This window comes from Takifugu flavidus, chromosome 21, assembly GCF_003711565.1.
Source record: "Takifugu flavidus isolate HTHZ2018 chromosome 21, ASM371156v2, whole genome shotgun sequence".
NCBI classification, from domain to species: Eukaryota; Metazoa; Chordata; class Actinopteri; order Tetraodontiformes; family Tetraodontidae; genus Takifugu; species Takifugu flavidus.
In genome coordinates, this window is record NC_079540.1 from 5,454,564 (window position 1) to 5,463,206 (window position 8,643).

Below are 8,643 nucleotides of genomic sequence, written 5' to 3' on the forward strand. Positions count from 1 at the left end.
CTGGAGGAAGAATGGGGGATTCTCCGTCGCAGTGGAAGTCTTTATTTTGGCGTTTTGACGGACGTTCGGCGACCGCAGCTAGCTGGAGCTAGCTAGGCTAACTTCGCGGTCACCGTCGAGACGACGCCGCCTGCGCAGACGAGCCGAGCCGCAGGGTGCTCCGCTGGACGCCGCCTGCGCAGACGAGCCGAGCCGCAGGGTGCTCCGCTGGACGCCGCCTGCGCAGACGAGCCGAGCCGCAGGGTGCTCCGCTGGACGCCGCCTGCGCAGACGAGCCGAGCCGGACGATGCTCCGCTGGACGGCTCCGGCCGCTCCGGCCTGTTCCTGCAGACACTTCGTAAAGGTAACCTTGATTTTACCATTACGAGCTCCAACTATACCTGTGCCGATGAAACACAGCAAGCTTTAAACACAATAAAGTAAAATAGTAACGAGCTCGGGTCGTTACTATTTACAGCTGTAAAAGCCCAAATATTTTTGAATTTATGACCGTGTTCTATTCTGGATATATCTACTATATTCGTCAAAATTGCTTTTTGTAATTTATTATGGAAGTGTGTTGAAGCTGTAATTAAACCTAGTCGTCTCCGTACAGTAGTGAAGAGTTTGAATCACACTTTATCCTAGTTATTTACCTTGGAGACGTCTGCTTCACCTAATGATCTTGATCAAAGATCATTAAGAATATTAAGGCTCGTCCTTTGCCATAAAGTGGGTTTCTCAACAGACAATCAAAGGTGAAAAAGGTACCCTTTGCTAACAAAACATTATTTTGACCTTGTTGTGGCTCTAAAGAGACATAAGAAGAGCCATGTCCCTGGACCACTGTCCCTGGTCCTGGGACATGTCCCTGGACTATTGTCCCTGGTCCTGGGACGTGTGTGTTCCCTCTGTGGGACGATGCTGCTTACAGAAGGTTATTTTCAGCTCCAACGACAACAGAACAAGTGCAGCTACTTTATGTAGCGCCGAAATGAGACAAATGGGAACCCTTGAGCCAGTTTGGAAGGTTCTTGGTAAAATTCAAGCATTTCTCCTGGCTGCCACAGCTGGTGGCACCGGGCAGAGCCCTTAAATGCAACGTTGCTGTGGCCTAGCTTTCCTCCACTTGCAGCTTCTACGGGCATTTTGGGTTTAACAGAAAGGTGAGGAACATCCCCGTCATCCGATCGGTGCGGAACTCTTTAACCTTGCGATATATCTCCCCCCAATTTCAACATCCCGCTCTCCCCTTGTGTGTCTTTGTAGGTCTCTCCTTCAGGCCAATCCCAGGCGAGCCCTCGGAGGCTCTGAGGTGTATTACTGGCGAGTCTACAGGGGTTGAGCACTGACCTGGAGTCAGTTCATTAAGTGATTGAGGGCTTTTTATGAGTCTCCATCCGTGCAGAGTTTTCTCAGAGGGGTTATTCTCATTTGGCTGGAATAACAGTAATGGGGATAACTGTCATTAGCATGCCTTAAATGCTCACAAGATGCTGCACTGGAGGTCACAACACTGACACCCCCCTCCGGACGATAATGAAGCACCCCGCAGAGCTCTTATTGGTAGGTGATGATGATGATGATAATGATGCTGTGCTTCCCGTACCTTCCTCCACTGCTACGGTCTACCACCACTGCACCGAGTGGCTCGAATATCCGAGCATAGCTGTGCGCTTTAGTGCGCCTGCTGTGTTGCTGGCAACAAGCAATTAACTCCAAAAGGTTATCGGATTCATTGGGTCTTCTGATCGTCCATCTTTAGGCAGACGTCGGCGTTCGCTCCCCACGTGGTTGCACCTACACGGACCTCTGAGGCAGTTCTGTCGCCACCTCGAGCATTTGTCTGGATATATTACATTAGCAAGCCCCGCTGACAACAATGGAGCGCCATTTTTATTGTCCGCCTGTGACACTTGGAGGTAAACGAATCATACAGCGACAATCCCTTGCTGACAGCGCCTGTCAATGGCGCCAATTTATGACTTCCAGCTTGGAGACACCCCAAAGCCATAAATCCTGGTGTACCAATCGACACTTGATTAGATTCCTGGGTGTTCCTTCTCATTGTGCCATCCATTCGTCACTGCATATTGAACTGAACTCAGGCTTTGTTGCACCCCCTCTACCCATTTTTCTTTTTCTTCTACCCTCTCCTAAAATCAATAGAAGTTATTTTCCTGCCTCGACCCTAAAGACCTGAAAAAATGACGGTGGGGGCGCCCTCGCTCACACATGCTAATACATTTCATTTGCTTCAAGTTAACAGCAATTGGCTGCTCACATTCACTTATCCTCAGATGCATTGGAACCACGCTCGTGTTCAGCCAGGCGGCAGCACAAAATGCATATTATTCCGTGTGTGATACCCCTCCCCATTGATAAATGAGGGAAAATCACTTTGTCATTAGATCCATCACTCGGAGTTGATTGAAGTGGTTTTCCTTCCATTGGTTGCCTTGTGAAGGAGGGAAACATTAGTCCCAGAGTGGTGCTTTGGCCGAGCGTCGTCAATAAGCAGGCCGCCACTGGGAGTAATTATTGCTGCATGAAACTGTTGGTGCTGGAAGGTAATAAGATATCACATGGTCTCGTTATCTCCCACGGCACTGACGAGCCGGATTTCACACCCAGGTAGCAGGAAGATAAAGAACCAACACGGTTCCTGAACAACCACGCTGGCACAGATTTGGCAGAGATGCTTTATTTGATGGCTTTAATGACACGATGTTCAACTCTGTAGCCTCGCACTCCTTTGCCATAATTTAGAGATAACGTCTATTAATTTAAATGATTTTTAGATAACAAATGAGCCCAAAAGTCAGATTAATTTTCAGCTTTACAGTAGTTACTGAATACTAAATGTGGAGGATATCCTGGTCATGGCAGCATTATTTCACAGTCTACGTTAAGGCCTGATGAATGGGTCAGTCTCTGGGTTTAATAGTTCCTGCAGTTACATCTTGGCCCTGGTTCCACCATCACCATTAGTACCAACACACTTCAATGACATTTAGGCTCGTCTAAGTTTGTATGACTTCTATCTGCCTCCTGAAATATATTATATATTGAAATATTTGACTGAGATCAGACTGAAAAGACACAACCTCGTCGCCTGTCCTTGTTTTAACTGACTGTGTCGCTGGTCAAACTCCAGCCGGCGGCCCTGCAACAGGGCTGGCAAAAATCCATCTCCCCTCTGATGGCTTGAAAGCCTCCAGGACACCTGTCCATGTCTCTGGAACTAAAGGAGCATTTATGTTTTTGGGGTTGTTACACATGCACATAAAAGTCAGGAGGTCTGTCAATCATCTGCAGCCTGTTTCAGTTCCCAACAACAGCCTTTAAATCACATATATGTTGAAGATTCCTGATATTAAATGATGTTGTCTAATCCTTTTATATTCTTCCTCGCCATTGTGGGTTATTCTGAGTCTCTCCAGCAGGTGGTGCTGTTACACTCTGCTGTTAGGCAATACAGTTGGGAGTAATTCAAGTCTATCAAGAATTGGTGTAATAGAATAAATAATACATTTAAATAAGGCCCTGTATTATGTCCTCTTTAGCTAGATTCTGTCCAGAACTGGAAAGACGTGCAGTGTGTCTGTCTGTGTCTGTCTGTGTCTGTCTGTGTGTGTTTGCGTGTGTGTGTGTGTGTGTGGTATCAGACACATCTCTAATGAGCAGGCCAGTGTGTGAGAGACCCTGTACAGTTCTGAGCTTTATGGGCAACAGTATTGATCCGCAGGCGTTTAACATTTACTGTAGCATCCGTGTCGGCAGTGAAGTGTCAGGATGCCCTCTTGTCTCCAAACAATTAACCAATCGCCAGCCTGGAATGCAACAAAAGCAACGCTTCACCTTTATTATCCGCCTCACCTTTGCTCAAGGTTACGCGTCGGATAACGGCAACTGTCCGAAATGATCCTGACAGCCAATTTTTGCCGCATTACCGGTGAGCACACTTCACCAGTCACATCCATATCATTCCTCGTCAGCGGTGGGTTGTTATTGTAGAGGTCAGTGAATCCTGGAAGCGGCTCCATCAGTGCGGAGGGAGGTGATGGCGGATGGTGTTCAAGGAAAAGAAAATATGGGGAGGGATTGGAATGTTTGCTTTTGGACTTTTGTTGCAAAGCTCCAATCCTAGATCGCTCTTATCACCTTCCCACTGGGCTATTTCATTGTGCAATAGCAAAAAAATAAATAAATAAAAGAAGAAGTGGCAGCTAGCTCAAGAAATGAGGAGCTTCATATTTACCCATAATTGGATGCAGTGTTAATGATGTGTTCTGCTGTCCTGACGCTTTGTCTGAAGTGTTGAAAAGCTCTGGAAATGCCTAAATGAATGCTTTGGCTCCGGGGTTCTGGGGGAGATGCAGAATGGGAAAGATAATGGCAGATTGGGTGGAGTTTTTTTCTTTTTAGAATATGAAGTAATCTCGCTGTAATCCGAAGAGATCCTACCTCGCAAAGAAATGGTAATCCCTTGTAATGTTGGTAGATCCCTACAGAAGTCCACTCTATCAGGCAAAAGAAAGGCAGGCAGGAGGAGATAAATCATGCTGGGGGGTTAAAAATGATCCTTTGGGGCTTTACGTTCACAAGTAACTCATCATGACTTTTGCCCTTTAACGGAATCTGCTGCCGTAGCAAAGTGGCGAACGTGCTGAGTGAGGGATATCGTGCCCTGATACGCTCTGAATCTATTTCATTTTTAATGACAGATTAACCTTGATCCCGCATATCTGGATTATTCACTCAGTGACAAGTGCATATGGTGTGCTTTTCTGAAACCCATCCAGATCCAACATCGCACGTACATTCACTCATACGCGTCTCTTCCCTCGTCTCCCCCTGAGGCGGAGCGGGCGAAGGCTCTCAGGGACCGGCGGTGGCGTCGTCAGATGAGGGGCAGCTGGGACTCACCTCAGAACATGACAAAAGTCCTGCCAGGCAGAGTCGGATGCAGCGTTTTTGTTTACTCCTGCTTCAGCGGCAGAGCTGAACTCTCCTTTGACCCCCCCCCTACTCGTCCAACAGTCCAGTGGGTGTCCCTGCGATGAGAGACAGGCACGGCACCACAGAGACGCCACCAGAACGAGCGGTGAAGACGTTGACGTTAAAGAGCTCGTGGCCAGAGGTTCAACCTCAGAGTGGATCAAACGTGACTGACCTGCTGGCTTTCTTTTTGTTCCATGTTTCATGCAGAAATGGGGATGGAGAGTCCAGAAATGTCTGGATTAGCTGTGGATTAGTGATCTGCAATAGAGTTTGGTTCATGTTGAGCTCATCAACAGAAAATGCAAATGTACATGCTACATATTGGGAGGTAAGGGCCCCAGGGATGATTGAGGTTCAGGACTTGGTTTTGAGGTTGGTATTGAGTCAGGATGGTCAGGGTAAGAAGCTGGGAACAGCATTTTGTCAAGGAAGGTTCTCACAAAGATAGAAGTACAAGGAAGGGTGTGTGTGTGTGTGTTGGACATTACGATTGGCTGCAGTCTGCGTGGATTTTCCAAAGGTGACCTGGCTTTTATCAAAGTCAGTGAAAGATAAATTCTCAAAAGTTCTCCTCAGGAAGACAGAACGTCCCTGTCGGACATTTTGGAAAAGAGAAACAGAAATTAAAGTGGACGGCGGAGGATGAAAATATTTCCAGTAGATCAGAGGACATCTTCTCACAAAAAGAGAACCTTCCGGATGAATGGGAAAAGCCCATTTGAAGATGAGAACAGATTGATCCTATACATCTCCTTCTGCGTTCAAGGGTTGTTGAGGTTCCAGCCATCTGAACTTTAATCAGCGCTAACGGTGGGTTTTCATTTCTCCTCTGTCTGGATTAAAGACAAACCTGAAACGCTCAGCGTTCGGAACAGCGAGGACAGAAATGTCACTTCACAGCAAACTCCAGAATAGACGTGGCTGCGGCAGCGCCACGCGTCGTACGAACCTTAATATGAGCCATGGCTGCACTGTTGCGTACATTAAATCTATAGCGTGTGTATATCAAAGTGTTGCTTGCGTGGCTGCCGCTGGCCATCTGTCTGGGCATCCATTAAAGGGAGGGCTCGGGAATGTTAACGGAAACTCGGCAGATGGTCCTCGTATGTCTCCCAGGTCCTCATAAGTGGCGAGGACCTCCAAATGTGAGCAAACTACACCTGCATGGCAACAGCCGCCTCTTGAATAACAGCCGCCGAATATGTAGGGCTGCCTCAGTAAATGTCGCGTAAGTTGCTTTTGTCAGTTTTCTCTTTGGTTGCTTTTTTTTTTTATCGAGGCAGAAAATAGGTTTTATCACTTTTAGATGAGATGCTCCGTCTTCAGTTCCAAATTAAACTGCTGCACAAAGGGAATTTGCACCCAGGTTTGAAACCGGCGTGGTAAAATGCCGCTAAAATGATGATAAATGACACTCGACCAGCCTGTAATTGAATTTTAACAAAGGACAAATATAAAGAAAATGATGTATTGTGACAGACAATTTGTCGCTCTGATAAAGACCTGCAGAAACACGAGACGTTCAGTGACATGTAGAAAGGATAATCGCGTTGTAATGTCATCCCCAAAGCTTTTATTCCGCCCCCCCTTTGACAGAGGGGGGCCTCTGCGGGGTGGAAGGGCAGATTGAGATGGATTAAGGGGCAGATGGGGGAGGATGGGCTGCGGACCGGCGAGGACTGGACCTGATCCTCTCCGTTCTGCGGCGCGCACGCAGGTAAATAAGCGCACGTCAACGCTCCCGTTGGTAGACTTAATTGGCAGCTGGTTGGATGAAGGTCACTCTCAGAAGACTTCTCCAGCTTCACAGCTGATTAGGAACAAGGAAGAGCAGCGACGGGGCTCCATCAATTCCAAACGAGCCCTCCCCTGCTAATGGGCTTAATTGGCAATGTGATTAAATTTCAGAATAGAATGGAGAAGTTGGCTATTCATCCCTTTCATTTTTCAGGAGGTATCTCTATTTATCTCTATTAGACTGTTCGGGAGTTGCTATTAATATAACGAAATAGAATTCGGAGCTCATTTTGATCCTCTGAGCCGTGGCTCCAGGATGTGGGTTCTCTGTCGCAGTTTCAGAGGGGATCATGCCTGAGCGCCATCCTTTGTGTTCCACGTGGCCCCAAGAACACAAGAGAGGAGCCACTGCAGCCGATTTCGAAGGTTGGCGGTTCAGTCCTGCTCTTGGGGCTTCTGGCGTTGCCCCGCAGCTTCTTGCCGGTGATAAAACATTTCTCATTTCACATTTTTTACTGCTGGAAATGGCACAGCGAGATTGCTGGCTTCGGCTGCCAGCGGTTTTAATGTGTTACAATAAAAAAACGTTACTCCTCTAACTGCGTCTTTGGTGCGTCTCTCTGGAGAATTAGCGCTACAGGCTACATCTGTGTTATTGTTCAAGAAGCAGACAATTCTCACATACAAAGAGAATGGAACACTGGCCTTAAAATAGAACAGCGAAAATAACGAGCCCCTCATTCATACCAGCCTTTACCGGCTGGTGTCGGTGGAGGTGGAGCACACATTACGGACTTTTGTGCTCAGGGGAGTTGGCCCTTGGCGGCTGGCTGTGGCGTTATTACCACAGGAACGCCACGCCGCGAACCCGGCCGCACAAAGCACGAGAACCGGAGAAGAAAACCCGTGATGTGAATTAATGAAGAGCAGGTGATGAAAGGGTTACAGAGGACCGGCAAAACACAGGAGGCCCAACAAAGCAGAGCCGGGAGTCCACTTTAATTGAAAGGAGGCCTCATCTCCTTTGAGTGGAAACGGCGCCGCCGGCTTTGATATTTGGGAATCTAACTGGCAACATGAAATTTTAATGGTGGCCAGGTAGGACACGGAATGAGGAGCAGACCCAAATGAGTCATTTGTTTGGGAGGACTGATGTTATGCAAGACCTTCAAGAGTGGAGATCGATCGGGATGCATGTTTGATCAACCCTGAGGAGGCCTGGTCACGTGACCTGCAGCACAGAAGCCACATGACCCCCAGCATAGATACACACATAAACAGGTGTGTATATTTTGGGTGCTCAGCTCTGACTGGATCACGTGATGAACGTTGAGATGAACTCCACCAATCCAGGATTGGGAAATGTCAGAAAATTCAACTGAAATGCAGACAAAATGGGATATTTTGGAGCTCGTGTTGGAGAAAATTGATCATTTGACTTCAAAATCATCATCAAGCAACTTAAAGACTCCAAGCGGGCGTCATCCATCATCCTGCGTGATGTTGCCGAGCGTTGGGGTAAAATCCCACTTTGACATTTCCTGTTTGCAGACACGCTCATCCGCTCGGAGGAGAGGGAACGCCATCCCACAACAACTTGAGGATCCGCACGGATCTTCCAGCGGCACCTGTTTGGTAACGATAGATCAACATAGCAAAGGGAACCAGAGAACAGATTTAATTGGATGTTTACAAGAGGGGTAACGTCGACCATATGGATCAGATCATTGGACCATATGCACTCGGGCGCTTTGTCTGCGCGACGGAAAAAAAATACTTGAAAGACAAAACTCGGAGGAAATAAAATCCTAACCCAAAGTTTTCCACATCCTCCCACTTTAAAGCATCTTCTTATCATGTGAACCTGGGGCGTTAGCGACCCGGGAACCCGAGGCCCAACTGGGCCAACGCGCTGTGTAAAA